Here is a 17,010-nt window from a genome sequence, read left to right on the forward strand (position 1 = left end):
TATACGGAGCAATCCAAATAATGCTGGTTACTAAATCTCTTTAAGTTCCTTTCTATATATGAAATTTTGTAGATCTTTAAATTAAATTTCTCAAGTTATTCATTTTTCAGGTATTTAAGAAACCGTATTATATTTTCATACAGTATTGGTCTGATAGTGTTTGTCCAATAAATAATTACTGACTGATTAAGTCATGCTTAAGAAAGTGACAAATGGGGACTTTCTGTCACAACCTTTTAAGATATGATGAACTTTCACCATTTTCAAGCTTTCTCCAAAATTAAAGTTTATAAAAAACATAAAATGTCAGCAAAATACTTTGAGAATTAGACAATTTACTTAAAAAGACCAATGAAAGATAGCATCTGAAAAGAATATTTATAGCTTATTCTATCATATTTGGCATCAGGATATATGGATTCCTGTAATTTAAAAAATACTCTTACATAATAAATAACTTTGAAAATTATTGAGCCTGGTTCTCAAGAATCTCATGTAAATAAATTTCATTTGTTAAATATTTATAAGCAAGAAGTTAGATTATATATATATATATATACATATATTTATATATACATATATATTCTATCTCTCTACATATAGTCCTCATAATTATTCAGGGTATATCATATTTTCATTATATATGAGAATACTGAGGCTCAGACTGGATAAGTAACCTGTTCAATTTCAAGCTCCTGTTAAAAATTCAATCCTAGTCCCACCTGATTTTAAGTTCTGAATTTAGAAACTTTTAAGTAAATGATTGGGTAATTGCTCGTGAAACCAGTGAAGACAGATTCAACTCACAATATTCTCAAGAGTTGTCTATTAGCAAGCATGCTTCTTAACCTCTATGAATTTCCATATATTCATCCAAAAGGAGTTATAATGTTTATGTTTATTTTGAAGTATGGAGTGGGTAATACACGTAAAAAACACTTAGCACTGAGCTTGGCATTTAGGCAATGAACATTGAATTATTCTGAACCCAAAATTCAAATTCTATTATCTTTTTGTCTAACCAGTGTTTGAGTTAGTGAGGAGGATGGAACTAGAAATATGTATCTCAGATGATCTGCAAATTCTCATCTCTGCAGTTCATTCCTTTTCTCTGTGTCTCATACTGATGGCAGTATAAGAGGGAACAACAAAGAGGGTCAGTTCTGGAGTAGAAAAGAGTAGGGAACAAGGAGAAAACTTGGTTGATCTGTATAGGCTTTGAATTGCTCCCATATCAGATTTCCTAATTTTATTTATGTTTACATTTTATTTCTTAAAAACTCAAACCTACAAAAAATGTTGAAAGAGTAATACCTGGACAATCATGTAAATTATATATGTCCTTCATCTGAACCGACTAAGTACAAATCTTTGCCACATTCCCTTCTCTCTCTTTGTCCTTCGCTTGCTCTCTTTGTCTCTCTGTCTCTCTCTTCCCCTCTCACCATACACACCCTCCCATACCCACATACATGCCATGTATTAAAACGGATGGGTGGTAAATTATAACTTGGCCTGCATTTTGAGAGGGATATGTCACTCAAAATATTGCTAAAGATCCAACTCCATTTTCAGCTCAGCTTGCTATGAGATAGAGGAGTAGAGGAAAGTAAGAAGGTAGAGTCAAGGAAATGTGGACCATCCCTCTTAGAGTTCACCATTTGACTTCGTTCTTGATCCAGTTATGGGTACATGCTGTAAGAATTCACTGGAAGTAAATGGAAGGAGTGGATTAATAATCTAAACAGGGGAAACAAGGACTTAGAATATTTGAGGTAAATTGTTGAAAATTCTCAAATGGAATGATTTAGAAGTGAATAAGATCATCTCTTTTTAACCTCATGATGATGGCAACAATCAACACATTAAAACCTGACAACTGGTGAAACCGCATATGGTAAAATTTATTATCTTAAAAACATATGGGAACACCTAAGCTTCTGATATAATTTGTACTAGCAATATTTGACTCAGGAAAATTTGAGTTGGAAAAATAATACTAAAAAAAAAACTCTCTCGAAATGTTAAATCTCATGGAGTATGTCCAAAGAAACTGATGGATAAATTGTACATTCATTGTTAAGTTTATACATAAAAGATTTGTTGCAGATGAAATAAAATGAAGAAAAATGAAAAATGACAAGAATTACTTCATAGAAAATTCCCAAGGAAATAATTGATTTGATGGAACATACTCCATAAGATTTTATGTGACAAAATCAATCAATGTTGAGATTATGTTTATTAAATTAAGTCATTAATGTGGGATTGAAATTCCTTGGGGTTAAAATGGAAAGTCCAAAGCATCCACTGGGTCAAAGTGATAGTGTAAAAATACCCTGTATAAGAAACACATATCTTGTGTAATTGCAGTGGAGATACATTTCTCATTTCTTCAGATGGACAAAATGTATGTGAAAGTGTTTTGTATACTTTGGAAAATATTATATATTTGTGAGCTACTAACAAAAAGAGTTTTTATATATGCTTGCCAGTGGTTTTCAAAGAACAAATTGCATTGCGGTTGAAACACTGAAAACATACTGAAAATGCTTTTTTAAGACCATTATAAAATTTGATGTTTACCAAATACTATATTAACTTTTAAAATTTGCACAATTAATAAACATAAAAAAACACGTTCTCTCCAAAATTAATTATATGATAGGCATAAAATAACAATCTGAAAATGTTAAAAATTAAACCTCTTGCTTTATAAATTATAAACCTATATTTGCAGTGTTTTTATAAACTCTACTGAAAGATAATTATGGATCATGTTCTCCGATATCTCTTCGTGAATATATTGCCATGCTGCATTTGGACTTATTTTTTTTTCCAAATATAGGAACTACTTTGTACAAATCAATTTAAATCTCCTTGTTCACTTTCTGAGGTGACACACTTCTTTGTAAGATGTTCAATAAACATAAAACTGAGCAAAGCTAATTTGGGGAGGAATGAAATCAAACGTCTCTTTCTTATTAACAATGTTTCTAAACACTCTTGTTAAATAACTAATGAATACTTTTTATGCTATAAACTATATATTCATTAAGGGTTTATATATTTTGATAAGAGGTAAATAGAGAAAGGGAAGGAGTGAGGGAGGGAGGAAGGAAATCAATAGCTGAATTGGTGGATATAAGGGAGGAAAAATACAAAGATAGGTCAATGCTCCATTTTATTCTTAAGTTTTTCATTTTCGGGACCTAAAACAGTTCCTAAAATCCTGACTGGTTTTCATTAAACCTTTGTGGAATGTGCCACATACATACTTGCATAATTAGGTAATATTCCCCTTTTCCTGTGGAATATTCCTTCTCTTGAGCGTATGCCTTTTTTTTTTTTTTTTCCACTTGTATCATGCCTGGTATTCTCTATGACTTGGTGGCTGTCATTAATTTTGGAAACTTCCCAACCATCATTATTTCCACTATTTCTTCTATTCATTTTTTTCTTTGTTCTCCTTCTGGTATTTCTAATAGACATCTGTTGCACCGTTTATAGTTTCCTACAGTTCTTGGATATTCTGGTGTTGTGGTTTTGTTTGTTTTGTTTTCATTCTTTTTTTTTTTTTTTTCCTCTTTGCATGTTGGTTTGGAAAGCTTCTACTGATATTTCTTCTAGTTCACTTTTTCTTTCCTCAGTCATGTTCAGTCCACTGGTACACCTACTGAGGCATTCTCATTTTTATTACAGTGGTTTTTATTTCTAGCATTTCCTTTTGATCATTTCTTACAACTTCTTTTTCTCTGCTTACCTTAGTCATGTGTTTTTATATGTTGTCTGTTTGGTTCTCCCCCCCCCCCCCCATTAGAGCCCTTAACACATTAATCATAGTAATTTTCAATTTCCAGTCTGGTAATCCCAGAATATTTGCCATATTTGAGTGTGGTTCAAATGCTTGCTTTGTCTCTGCAGACTGCTTATTAACATGCTTTGTATTGTTGTTGTTGAATCCATAGATGAGGTTTATCAGTTAAAAGAAATTGAGGTTACTAGATTTATGTGTGAGGTTTTATGTTTATCTAGCAAGGAGTTAAGTTTGCCACTTTTATTTACTGTAGCTCTGGTGTCAGAATCTAGCATTTTCTCTGTTGTCTTTGTGTCTCCCCTGTTGTCTTTGGGTTTCCCTAGAGATTCTTTCTTGTGCAGAGTCTGAGTCTACCGATATTTCAGCTATAATCCCGTTATTATGCAGGATCCCTATAGATGATATGAAAGTCCTTGCTTGTTAATTCTATCATCTTCATAATTTATGAATCTGTTTCTGTTGACTTGTTTTTCTCCTAGTCATGATTCTCATTTTATGGTTTTTAGGTTATCTGGTAATTTTAGATTGAATTATCACCTTAACGAATGTTATGTTGTCATATGCTGGATTGTGGTATATTTATTTAAAGTATTGGATTTTATTGACAGGAGTTAAGTTGCTATAAATCTGCTTGATCTTTCTATGGCTTATCATTAAGCTTCCGTAGACTAGATATAGAGTACATTTTCATGTAAGGCTGGTTAACTAGTAAGATGCATGCCCCTACTGAAGCTCCAAATGTTTACTAAATGTCTTTTTAGTAGCTTGGAGGAACTCAACTGTCTTATAGCCCTGTCTGAGCTCTGAAAATTGTTCTACCAGTCTCGTGTGACACACTTATGCACTTTCTTTTCATAATCCCATCCTCTCTGATACTCTGCTCTGCAATCCCGGTCGCTTAGCCTTTGTGTCTCCTCAACTCAGTGAAACATTAATGTCCTATATAGATTCCCCTTCCTTATTCTCTCCTCTGGATAGTGCCCACCTGTAAATAGAAAACCAGGGTACCAAAGTCTCGCTTCGTGTATTTCCCCTCCTTCAGGGATCACAGTTTTATGCCATCCATTGTTAGATTTCTGGAGTCAGGTTTGTTTCCCATGTAATTGTCGTTTTTCATTTGTTCCCAGCAGGAGGGTGAGTGTAGTCCCAGTGATTTGAGCATAGTTAGAAGCCAGGTATTGTTATTAATGCTAATTGTGAAGGTGAATACAGTGAAGTTTAGAGAAATTAACTGACTAGATCAACAAAAATTGTAGATCTGGAATTCAAATGTAAGTCTCACTGATTCTGACTTCAAAACTCACACTCATAGCCATTTGATATTTATATCAAATTATCTTTTAATATATGAATTCATTCCCTGTGTTTAGAGGCAGTTAGCCCCAATTCTATAAATGTTTTCCGAACAAAAGGCTTGAAATTTTTCAGTAAAATGTTTAAAAGATTTTATCTGGGGAGTGGAATTATAGGCATATTTCCCATTTAGAGTCTCTGTAATTACTAACATTTCAGCAACAAGTAAGTTTTATCTTTACGTATTAAAAATAAAAAAATTCAAAAGTTAACCTTTTTAAAATCCAGGCAGTTTTTTAATGAGAAGCAGTAAGTGTTTCCAAAAATCAATCAGGGCCATTGAGGAGCATGCCCCTCACAGGTTTGTATGAGATGATGGTGATATCTACCATTTACAAAAATCTGGGATAGATGATTAGAGACAGAACAAAAAGCATAGTTTCAGTCACAGCAACTCACATGGGAGGCTGCTGCATTCGGCAGGCAGGGAGACTAGAGAGCGAGGTGTAGGGAAAGCAGACTAGAGTGTTTACTCACAGAACCTAACCATCTTAAACCATCACAGACCAGTGTGAGTATAGAATAATTAAGACAAAACTTCAGGTACCTGCTTGAACTTTAACTGCTATGACTTTGGGGATATGTAACTCAGTTTCTATGTTGGGGTTTCAGAGCTGACATGATCACAGCTTTCAACTCTCAGCTTTGTCTCATTTGTTTAACATGGCAGACTCTTAATTATCTAAGCTGCAAATTAACTGTATTGTAAAACACCCTGAGAAATTCTGTGTACAGGTGCTATGCAAATGTAGTATGATTGACTGATGGATCTTAGTGTCTCCTGTTAGGGAAATATAGGCCTTTGCTCTTAGTGAAGAAATTAAACTGATATCCCTCATAACTCTTCTACTGCTCTTATAAACAACCAAACATATTTTCCTTCTTCTTTTTTTTTAACCTTAATTTAGTAACTTTGCTGTTAGTGCTCAGAAATGTAAATAAAATTAGTAGCAGCACTGAATGTTCTATGTGTTCAGAAGCCTTCACACAGGACTATATTTATGTATACACATATATCTTACTTATTTTTTTCTAATTTATGAAGGAAAAGATACCCAGCTTTGCTATTAATTTCAAGCAATAAATGTGAAGTTTCACCAAGATGTTTTTGGGTATTCCAGAACTCTCAGATGAAGAGAAGCTATCTAATATTCCCTTTTTTTCTTATACATATGGATATTATTGCAGATTATGCTACAAAAAAGGTCACTGTGGTACCTCAGGATGACAATAGTATTTTCAAATCAAACTAGATACATTCACATCTTTTAGGCCTTTAACAATTAGCTTTAAATGAAATCAAAGAGGTATCTTTAACTTTTCCTATTTGGATGTCTTGTAAGTAATTTGGCTTTTTTTTTTTTCCTCATTGAATTGAGTATCTGCAGAGCGGAATATTTTTCTATGTATAGTTTTTTTCCCATTTACCCCACACTGAAACTTAATCTTTAGGTGCTTGCTGATTGTTTTACATGTTATCAGGACTATGTTGCTTGGCATAAACCAGTAAATTCTGGTAAATTCTGAGGTAAACTCCATAGAATACCACCCCCCCCCCATTGACCGTGTATGCAAATCTGAGAGCTGTCAAATATTCAAGTCAATTGTTAAGAAATTGAAAACGTTAATCCTCAACAAACACACATACACGTGCACTCACCCTAGGACTGGAAGACTTACTAGTGGATTCACTAACATTTCAACACAACATTATGTTCTGGAAAGAACACAGACTGTGAATTCAAAAAGATCAGTATTTAAATACTAAATTTTTCTGTCAATAGCTGGGCTACTATGATCCGTTTCCTTATCTGTAAAACAAAAGTGAAATTAGATAGATCAGTAGATAGATAGATAGATACAAAGATACATAGATATATAGAGTAGAATTGTTGTAAGGACTGGAAATACTATTAAACTTACCTATTTACCTACCCAAGTACCCGGCCCATAAAGGGCAGTCAATAAATAGTTGTCAGTGCTGCTTTAACTGAGGAGGTAAAAAGGAACACACAGGAAGGAGACAAGGGATCTCTGAATTATATTTTTGTGCTAACACAATCCTCAAGGACTTGCTCAGAATAATGGATTTACCATTTCAAAATTCTGTGGTTAATAATGTATATAAGGATTACTGTCATCCCCTCATTCGCTCATTTGTCAAATCGAACACAAGTATATATTAACTCAGCAAATATGCTTAGGATACGTCATTCAATCATTAATTCCTTTATTCCTTCATTTATTTAGTCAGCTAGTCAGAAGGAATGCTCCAAGTGGCAGACACCAAACTAGGCACTGGGGAAATAAAGGTTATGTACGGGCCATGGGGAGCTTGCAGGCTACTGAAAATAGGATGGATGCAAGAACACATGATAACACATTTTTCTTGGGATCTGCTCTTTCCTTACAAACTTTCAGTGAAGGGACATTCAAGATACTCACTCTGGGAGATTTACTGATTATCTTTTCCTCAGGCTGCCCTTTGTTAAATTGAGATTAGAAGGGGTCACTCTCAATTCCTTTGGCAGAGCTAATTTTAGGCTATTATTTAAGGGGTCCTTTGTATCTCTGAGAAGTAGGAGATTCTTGCTTCTCTTTTTCTCCTTTCACCATTACTTTCTTTTAACTAATAGACTTTTTAATAACAGTTTTAGAACACGAAAAAAAATGAGCAGTTAGAACAGCAAAATCCCATATAACCCCACACATTTTCCCCTATTGCTAACATTTTACATTAAGATGGTACATTTGTTCCAATTAGTGAACCATTGTTTTTACTAGGGTATATACTTCAAATTTCCTTGGTTTTTTGTCTAATGTCCTTATTTTATTTATTTATTTGTTTGTTTGTTTTATTCATTCATTCATTCACTCATTCCAGGATCCCTTCTAGGCTACCATTTTACATTGGAATTTTTTTTGTCTCCCTAGGCTCTTCTTGGCTGTAACAGTGTTTCAGACTTTCCTTGTTTTTGATGACCTTGACAGTTCTGAGGAGTGATGGTTAGTGTCATTGTAGGATCACCCTCTGTTGGAATTTGTCTAATATTTTCCTCATATTTAGATTAAGGTTATGGGTTTTGGGGAAAACAACACAAAGGCAAAGTGCCATTTCACCACATCATATCAAGGTTACTACTCTTTCAAAATGATTTATGACTGCTAATGTTGGCCCTTCGTCACTCAGCTGAAGTAATTTTTGTCAAGATGCTCCTCTGTAAAATTACTGATTTTTCTCTCTTTCCGCATTGACTTTTTGGAAGGAGGTTAGTATGCACCGTCCTCACTTAATGAATAGGAAGCTATGCTTCACCTCCTTTAAGGTACTGAATCCTTATAATTTATTTGACATTGCTCTGCATGGGAGATTTGTCACTTCCTCCTCCCGATTATTCATTTATTTATATCAGTATTGATTAGTGGATATTTATTTTGTACTTTGGGTTATAATCCAATACTACTTTATTTGTTGTGCTGTTCACATCGTTTCTATATATTATTTTGTAAAGTGTTTTTTTAAAAATCTTAAAACCATAAACTGTAAATGTATCAGCAGGTCCTTAAACAGTCCATTTTACCCTCATTTGTGATGACGGGGGACATTTGAATGTATGTTTTCAGCTGGCCTCCAACTGGTGGACGCTTATTTTCCTTTTATTTTGTTTCCCTTTTTTGTCACTGCAAATAATGATATAATGAATACTCTTGTGGCTGATTTTACCCATGCCCATGAGAACTTCCTCAGTATATTTTTAGAAAGTTAGAATTATTGGGTAAAAGGAATCTAAAAAGCTAAGTTTTCTGAAATGTGTTGCCAAATTCTCCTCAAGAACACTGGTAAAGGGGCCACTTTAACAGATCAGGGACCGAGCCTAAAAGTTGGGCCTCTTGATTTTACATGCATACTCTGAATCCAGTGTCAAACATTCCTTTCATTTTTTTCCCAAAGCCATAAATTGGAGTTTAACAGTGCTGTTTCTAAAATTAAACTAATTTAAAGGCTCTAAAAATCATCCAAGAAGAATAAAAATACTTCTGGAAGCAACTCATCATCCTTGCCGTCCCAGTCTATCACCACCTTTCTCAGGAGATCTACGTTTCTTTCTTTTTAAATAATTGGCAATTGCATGAGAGGGATTTCAAATCCAAGGTGGTACTGAGCTGAACGAAAAGAAGTTACTTGCTTCCTTTTTTTCCAGCTGACCTTGAAACCCATCTCTAGAACCTTTATCAGAATCTGGAGGCATCTCAGTATGTTAAAAAACAAAACAAAGCAACTCTATCCTTTCATCTTCTGAACCTGGGACAAAAGGAACTCTCTCCACTGGTTGTAAAACATTAGTTCATTAGGTGAAGAATATATTTCTCAGCACGTCCTAATACATCCTAATAAGATAACTCATTTTATATGTTTAGTTCGTGTAGGAGCAGCAAAGCATGATGGTTCAGAGCTCAGTCTCTATGAAAAGACAGACTTTGGTTCAGATTCTTCTTTGTTTTAAGTTAACGGTGTGATATTGGGCATGTTATCCAGCCTTTCCTAGACCCAGTCTCCTTATCTACAGAATATCAATAACAGTAATCCTGTGTATCATAGTATTGTTACATGGTTTCACTGAGGTACTTAACACAGTGCCAGGCATATATGTGCTCAATACATATAGATATATTAATGATAGAATGATTAAATATTAGCATACCATACGTAATGTTCCCTTTACTTCTTTATCTGGAAGTGTATGGTTATGAGCAGAGCTAAAGTCAAGACCTATAAATTTGATGGAATACAGGCCTCCAGAACTTCACATACCTTAACCAAATTATCATTTTCTTTACTTTAGAGCAGCATAATGTTCATGTGATCAGAGAGGTATTTATTTAGGGTTAATATTATGTATTGATAAGACACTATGGACAAGCTGTTAATTAACTGCTAAATGCAGCGTCATTTTCACCTTGTAATGACGATCTCCAGTTTATGGTTCATATACAAATTAGTGCTTATTTTACCTTAGTTAAAAGGATTAGAAAATGGCAATAACATTCTTAGGGAATCTTTAGATAATTGGGCTTTCTTGTCCCTGTATGATAATAATCATGGTAATAAGGAAATTTAGCAAGCCTTACTTTGGGTTCAACCTTTCTATTTTACCATGGATTCTCATTCATATTTCCTTATTTGATCCTCTCAAGAAGCCTTTTATGTACCCATTGTTATCTCTAGTTATAAAGAGAAAGCTGAGGCTCAGAAAAATTGGGCAATTTGCGTTCAATCATACAGAAACCTGCCTGTGTCCTTTTACCCTACTTGCAAGTGCCATTCTGCATTGCTATTATGACCAAACCATTTGCACTTCTCAATTGGCTGTGACAACTGTCGTGTCAAATATACCGTACTAATACGTGCGCCCCATAGATTTTTCCCTGAGAGGAACCTGATGTAGACACTGACCAGTAGAACAGGATCATGACTGCATTTAGATCACTCAGAAAAAGAATGTTTTCCTTTTTCCCTAACAGTGAGATTACTCTTCTGCAGAACTCGTGAATGTATCCACATTGTATCCCCATAGGACAGTCTTACATTCCAAGCTCTTTGTATGAATATTTCAAGTTGGGGAAATGAAAGCAGTTAGCTGAACAGTCTGAAAATTTAACAAAGGCACTCTTTGCTGGTTTTGTTATTCGGTTTCGCTGTCTTCGATTAAAAATGGCCACTGACAGGATACTCTGAAATGAGGTTCAAGGTAAGAATAATCCCAAATTTGAGCATCTTAGGAAACTGGTTCGCTGTACCAGTTTCTAGTTAAAAACTTAGTACGGCCTGGATTTAAGCTGTGGATAATGAGATTTAAGAAATCCAGGGGAGAAATACAAGCTTTCTCAAATAGCACTAGTAATGAAAATTCTATTTATGGGCTAATAGTATAGAATCGAAGCACAGTTTCTACTAGTGTGTGAAGAGCTTTAATTTAACTTCCAGTTCAGGTTGGAACTAGGCCAGATGGTTAACAAATGTATACTCTGTCTCCAGATAAAATTAATAGGATGCTCACTCCGTAAAAGCATAATGCCGAGAGAAAACGGAGTAAAAGTCCTTATTTATGGCAATGCTTATTTAAGAAGCACAAAACCAGGGGGGTGGAGGAACAAAGAGAGAGAAAACTTTGCTGTTATTATCTGGTAGTATTTCACAACTGTGAGGACCCACATTCCAGGCAAACTTGATTTAGCAAATAGTAACAAAATCAGAAAAGGGTTTTGTAAACCTCCTTTTGAGATGCAAGCCTCGTGAGTGCGTCTCCTATGGTCTGAGGAATCTTTGAATAAGAGAGTTGCTTCGGATCGGTTTTCTTTATTGAGATTTATATCCAAGCTTTCTTTCTACATCATATTTAGGAAGACTTGAAAAAAGAAAGGGTAGGGAGAAAATAGAGCTAAAAACAAAATGTTGCCAGAAATGGCTGATATTTGCAGTTAACACCATTTATTTTGATGATAGCACCATTTATTTTCACTTCCTTTCTATAACAGCACAGTTTCAAGAGATTTAACAATAATCTCCATTCTGAAGACCCCTCGAAGATCCCCCCTTGCTCCATGACATTCTTCGCGTATTAATATATTAACTGTGCACTTTCAATAGACCACTTACTTTAAACTAGAATGAACTGCCAGTAAATACTGCATCACTAACATCATCAACATGGCCAAGCTAGGTAGACCCTAAAAAGAATGCTGCAGCCCCAGTAGAAGAAGTCGTCTACTAGTGTTTATATTGAATGGGTGGTAACTCAAAGAATTGGAAGGTGAATCACAATAAATTAGCCTGTACTGGAACTCTAAGTGGAGGAGAATTGGCAGGTAATAACTTAGCAGAAATTACCTGTCTAAACGTGAATACCATTCCAAAAAGGTAATTAGAATTGTTAGCAGCTGCCAGCTGAGTGTTTAACTCAGATGACATATGGAAGCCATCTGTCACAATGCCTGGTACATAGTAAGCACTCAATTAATGATTATTAATATATATAAAAATTATCAGGGGTGTTACATAGGATTTTTTTTCTCTTTGGAGAACTCTGTATAATTCCTTTCCTTCCTACCACCATGGTCCTAGATGACTAACCAGTTTGAAAAACAAAGATACTTCACAACAAAACACGTAGTATCTCACCTGAGAGAGCTCTGCTGTCATGATGAGGAAATGAGCATGACCACTATGATCAGGGGTAATAGCATCTTAGCAGTCGATATATAAAGCAGTAAGAAGCAAGAAATTTACTTCTAGAGACAGGGGATGTTTGTGCACCCATTTCATTCACAGTGTGGAGATCTAATTTTAATTGACAAATGATTCATAAATCAATTTATGTCGAACGCATAGTCATATGGAGTCCTTAACAGAGAACAGAAAACAAATAAATATCAGCTAGGATTTTTGCTTTTGAAATAATAACAATAACATAATAATGCTTTAAATTATTTTATTAATTTATCATTAATACTCAAATGTACTGTTTAATGGGTGCTAAACAGCATGTTGCACATGTGACATGGATTGTATCCTTTAATGCTTACAACAATCCTATGAATTATGTACTATTATTAATCCCCATTCTATAAATGAGAAAATTCATGCTTATGAAGGTGGAACAAAATATAGCTAATAAGAGCTACGTTCTGCTCTGTACTGCATAAATAGTGTCCTATTATGATAGTTTTATTTTTGTAATTATTATTTACATGGAATGGTATACCTTAGAAAAATGAACTTGCATTTAAAAACTAAAACTGATTGGGTCACCTGGGTGGATCAGTTGGTTGACTCTTGGTTTTGGCTCAGGTCATGATCTCATGCATCATGGGATGGAGGCCCACATCAGGCTCCACCCTCAGTGGGGAGTCTGCTTGAAGATTCTCTCCCTCTGCCCCTCCCCTAACTCGTGCACTTGCTCTTTCTCTCTCACAAATAAATAAATAAAAATCTTTAAAAACTAAAGCTCATTACTAAAATAATTTCATCTTTTGTACTTTCCAGTTCTTCCCACCCACTGTCCATTTGGGATGCCTTCAGAAAAGACAGAGGGTGTGAAATCTAAAGTTCATTTAGTTCTTCATTTAGTATCTTCATAAGAAGTTTTAGGACAAAATGGGAAGTTTCCATTAAAATGAACATGCATTTTTATGTAATCTGTGTTTTGCATTTATTCTGTCTGTATATATCACATTACCAGTGATAATCAGGAGGATGATGGCATTCATATTTAGCAGTGATATGACAAATCTGAAGAAAATCTCAGCATTTAATTAGTAACTGTGAATTCTTATAAAACTGCTTGATTTGTCTCCTATTAGTAATTTTAACATAAAATGTAGTCATAAAATCCATTTGATAAGACTTGTTTTTTTCTAAAACTTTCAAAAGCGATTTTTTTGGTAGCTTAGTTGCCCTGAGAATTCTAATATATGGAGTATAAAATGTAATCTCCAGAGGGAATCCACCATATTGTATAATTCAGTCCCACAGGTAGCATTTAGACCAGGCATTCAGAACTATTTGTCAAGTCTTCTTCCTTTTTTTTTTTTTTTTTTTTTTTTTGGTGGGAGGATTGGTTTGAAAGCAGCAGGAAAACAACTCAAACAAGCCTAAGTCGAAAAAGAAAAGAATGTATTGACTTACAGAAGTGTTCAAAGAGAGATCTGGGTGGGGGTGGGCATCAGGCATAACTTGTTCCAGGCATGTGAAGAATTCCAAGTTTCTTTCCTTTGTGTTAACTTTCGTTTTCAAAGATACTCCATTTGGTGGGAAATTATTGCTTAGAAGTTCTACGTTTCTATTACATTGTCAGCAAACCACAGTGAAGATTCTCCCTTCAACAGTTCTTCCAAAAGCAGTCCCAGAATTGAGTGTAGTTGTCTCTGACAGGTTGTCTTGGTTCCCATAGTTGACAAATCACAGTGACTATAGTGCAGCTGTTTCAAATGGCAAGACCTGAATCTTGTGCTCTCTCTTGAAGCCTGAGGTGTAGTCTTGCCAATTCAAATCAGATGAAGTAAAGGTAGGAAGCATTGGTTTTTTAAAGGAAAATCAAAATACAGAAAACAAACAAACAAACATGGGTTCACTGCAGATTGAGAATTCATTACTCTAATTCTTATACCCTTCTTCAAAATTGAAAGTTCTTAAGTTAGAAGTTAGTACACTGAATCTTATAACCTTCTCCATAATTAAATGGTTTATGGGAAAAGACTTACCACTCCAACTCCAAATGAGGTAAGAAAAAAACCCTAAAGGGTGTTCTTTTTTAAGTGAGAAACTTATCTGTCTCTGTTCAGCCTTGTGTCTTTTCTACATTTCTTGCCTTTTGCTGTTATTCTGGTGTAATTTAGACCTTGTATGTTCCACAGTCGTGGCTTTCCACAAGGATTCTACTGCTTAGTTTTGATCTTGTATTCCACTGATGTTTAATATCACAGAATACCATTTCTATATCTGTCTAATGGCTACATGGACATTTCATACTGAGAATTATTTAAGGGTTCCTTGTGGTCGATATTGTAATTAAAGTAAAAAATGGTCAGAGTATATTGGGAATTCTAATAAATGGGTTTTTCAAGAAGCAGACCTTGAAAGGATCATTTTTTGCAAGTAATTTGATAGAAGAGTTCTTAGAAAGAACCCATAAGAGAATGGGGAAGTGGGACAGGTATGGGAGAGTACCCAAGCAGAGTATGGTATCATGCAAAATTCAACAGAAGTTAAATTAGCCTCAGTCCTGTAGGGGAGCTCTGGAGAGAGTGCAGGGCACACCCTAGAGATACCCAATCAGCAGGGGCAAGGAGCTGGACTATTTGTACCACGGCGCCCAATCAGGTGTTTGTTAAGAGCTGTCCTCAGGGATGTGTAAATGCCTAGCTGCTTTCACCTCTTTTCTTTGTGAAGGGAAAGTTAGCTACAGCAGCTTGAGGGTAGTTGTCAACAAAGAGATACAGATAAAGATACTAACTGTTGAGGGTAATGGCACTTCAGAATCTGGGGTGGCTAAGGGATCAGAAGGCATGCAAGTAGAGTACTGACATTTTCTGCTGCATTACTTCTGTTGGAAAGGTGTATCTCTATACCTCTGTATCCCTATAGGATCTACCATTTCATCCATTTAGGGGAAAAGAGCTTATCCGGAGAGACTTCAGTGTTACCGGTGAGTTCTTTTGGGGAAAGTAGGAATAGTTGGGATAGGTTGGACTTGTTCTTTTTGCCCCTACTTAATTTGGACACTTTAAACAGACATCTACTCTTGTAAAACCACAAATACTAAAGCTATCAGAAGATGATCATGTAATAGCCGTGGGGTCTGTATGCCTTATGATTAAGTACACAGCTTTTGAGGCAAGGAAACTTGGACATAGATCCTAGCTCTGCCACCTTTAGTTGTAGGAAAAGTAAAGGAGATTAACTGTGGCATGTGGTACACATATATAATATGGAGCACATCGTTTGTGGTTAATAAGAAGTAGCTATTTGTTGTGATACTATTACAATTATTTTAAATGTCAAACTGACTCAGATTTAGATATTTAGTGATGTTTAAAAATGACTTCTGTCTTCATAATCAAAATAAAGAACTATGATATAACTATGGGAAGTATACTCAGTCTTTACTGATTTTTTGGTCTGAATATTTAGGTTAAAAGCTTTTTTTAGTTGGTGACTTTGCATGTATTTGTCACAAACCTCAGAGATACACTGTCATAAAAAACTAACAAAGGATCATGAATTTAGACAAGTATCAGAGCCTCTGTATTCTCTTTGTAAATAAATTTTCTTAGAAATTTTTATTACACAGGTAATGCATGCATTTGTAGGAAAATAATGGAAAATGGAGATAAGCAGAAAGAAGAAAATTAAAGGTATTAATATTATCATAGATAATAACTTTTACTATCTTCACATATGCAGCACATATATATTTTTTAAAAATTTGGATGATAGAGCATATACTATAAAATTCTCCTGACTTGGTGAAGATCTTTCTATGTGAATAAATTTTCTTCTAAAACTTCATTTTTATTTGTTGTTTTGTACTCAGTAATATGAATTAATAAGAAAACCAGTTATCTGAGGTTAATTGTTGGCAGGAATATGCCCTTCTACTAAAATGTCAACCTTAATTTGTGGTAAGTGGCAAGGCTTTTTAGAAGGACAAAACCAAGTTTATCATAATAATTATTTTATTTTGTGTTTAACAAAATTCAAGTTACATTTGTAACTATATACTAATTCTGAGAAAAATAGACAAATCACACAGTGATTGGAGGGTATGTTTTCTGACAAATATATGTGAGCACATGTGTGACTTTCTATATTGTGTGTATCTTTGATTTGCATAGAAGGATCATCATTGTTTGCCAATAAAAAATTCCTTGGACTTCATCAGTTTTGCTTTTTTTGAAGCCTTTACTGAGTCACCATCACCAATATTCTGCAGTTTACTGCTCAAACTCCACAGATCTTTGTCAACCACTTTGCATTTGACTGGATAATTCCTGCATTATTTTTGTTGACTTGAAGAAATCCTGTATCTTTGACAAAGTTTACAATCTGGCTTTGCAAAATGAATTACTTTTATTATTATTATTATTAATTTAAAATATATTTAGAATAGAAATATTTAAATCATCTGGAAATCTATAAGGGAATGAAGAATGATTTGACAGTAGGAAAGGAAAGATGTTAATGTAAATAGATTGGGGATTGATATTACAAATGATTAGTTTATTAGGAAATACTTTCCTGCTGTAACTTTACATATAGCCTGCATTTCTTTATATTATAT

General features: G+C 34.5%; 1 protein-coding gene across 1 annotated transcript in view; it reads left to right on the forward strand.

Moving 5' to 3' along the window:
• Nucleotides 1-17,010, forward strand: part of LOC113257094 (contactin-6) — a 268,941-nt gene that overhangs the window by 174,762 nt on the left and 77,169 nt on the right.

This window comes from Ursus arctos, unplaced genomic scaffold (genome assembly GCF_023065955.2).
Source record: "Ursus arctos isolate Adak ecotype North America unplaced genomic scaffold, UrsArc2.0 scaffold_14, whole genome shotgun sequence".
Lineage (NCBI taxonomy): Eukaryota > Metazoa > Chordata > Mammalia > Carnivora > Ursidae > Ursus > Ursus arctos.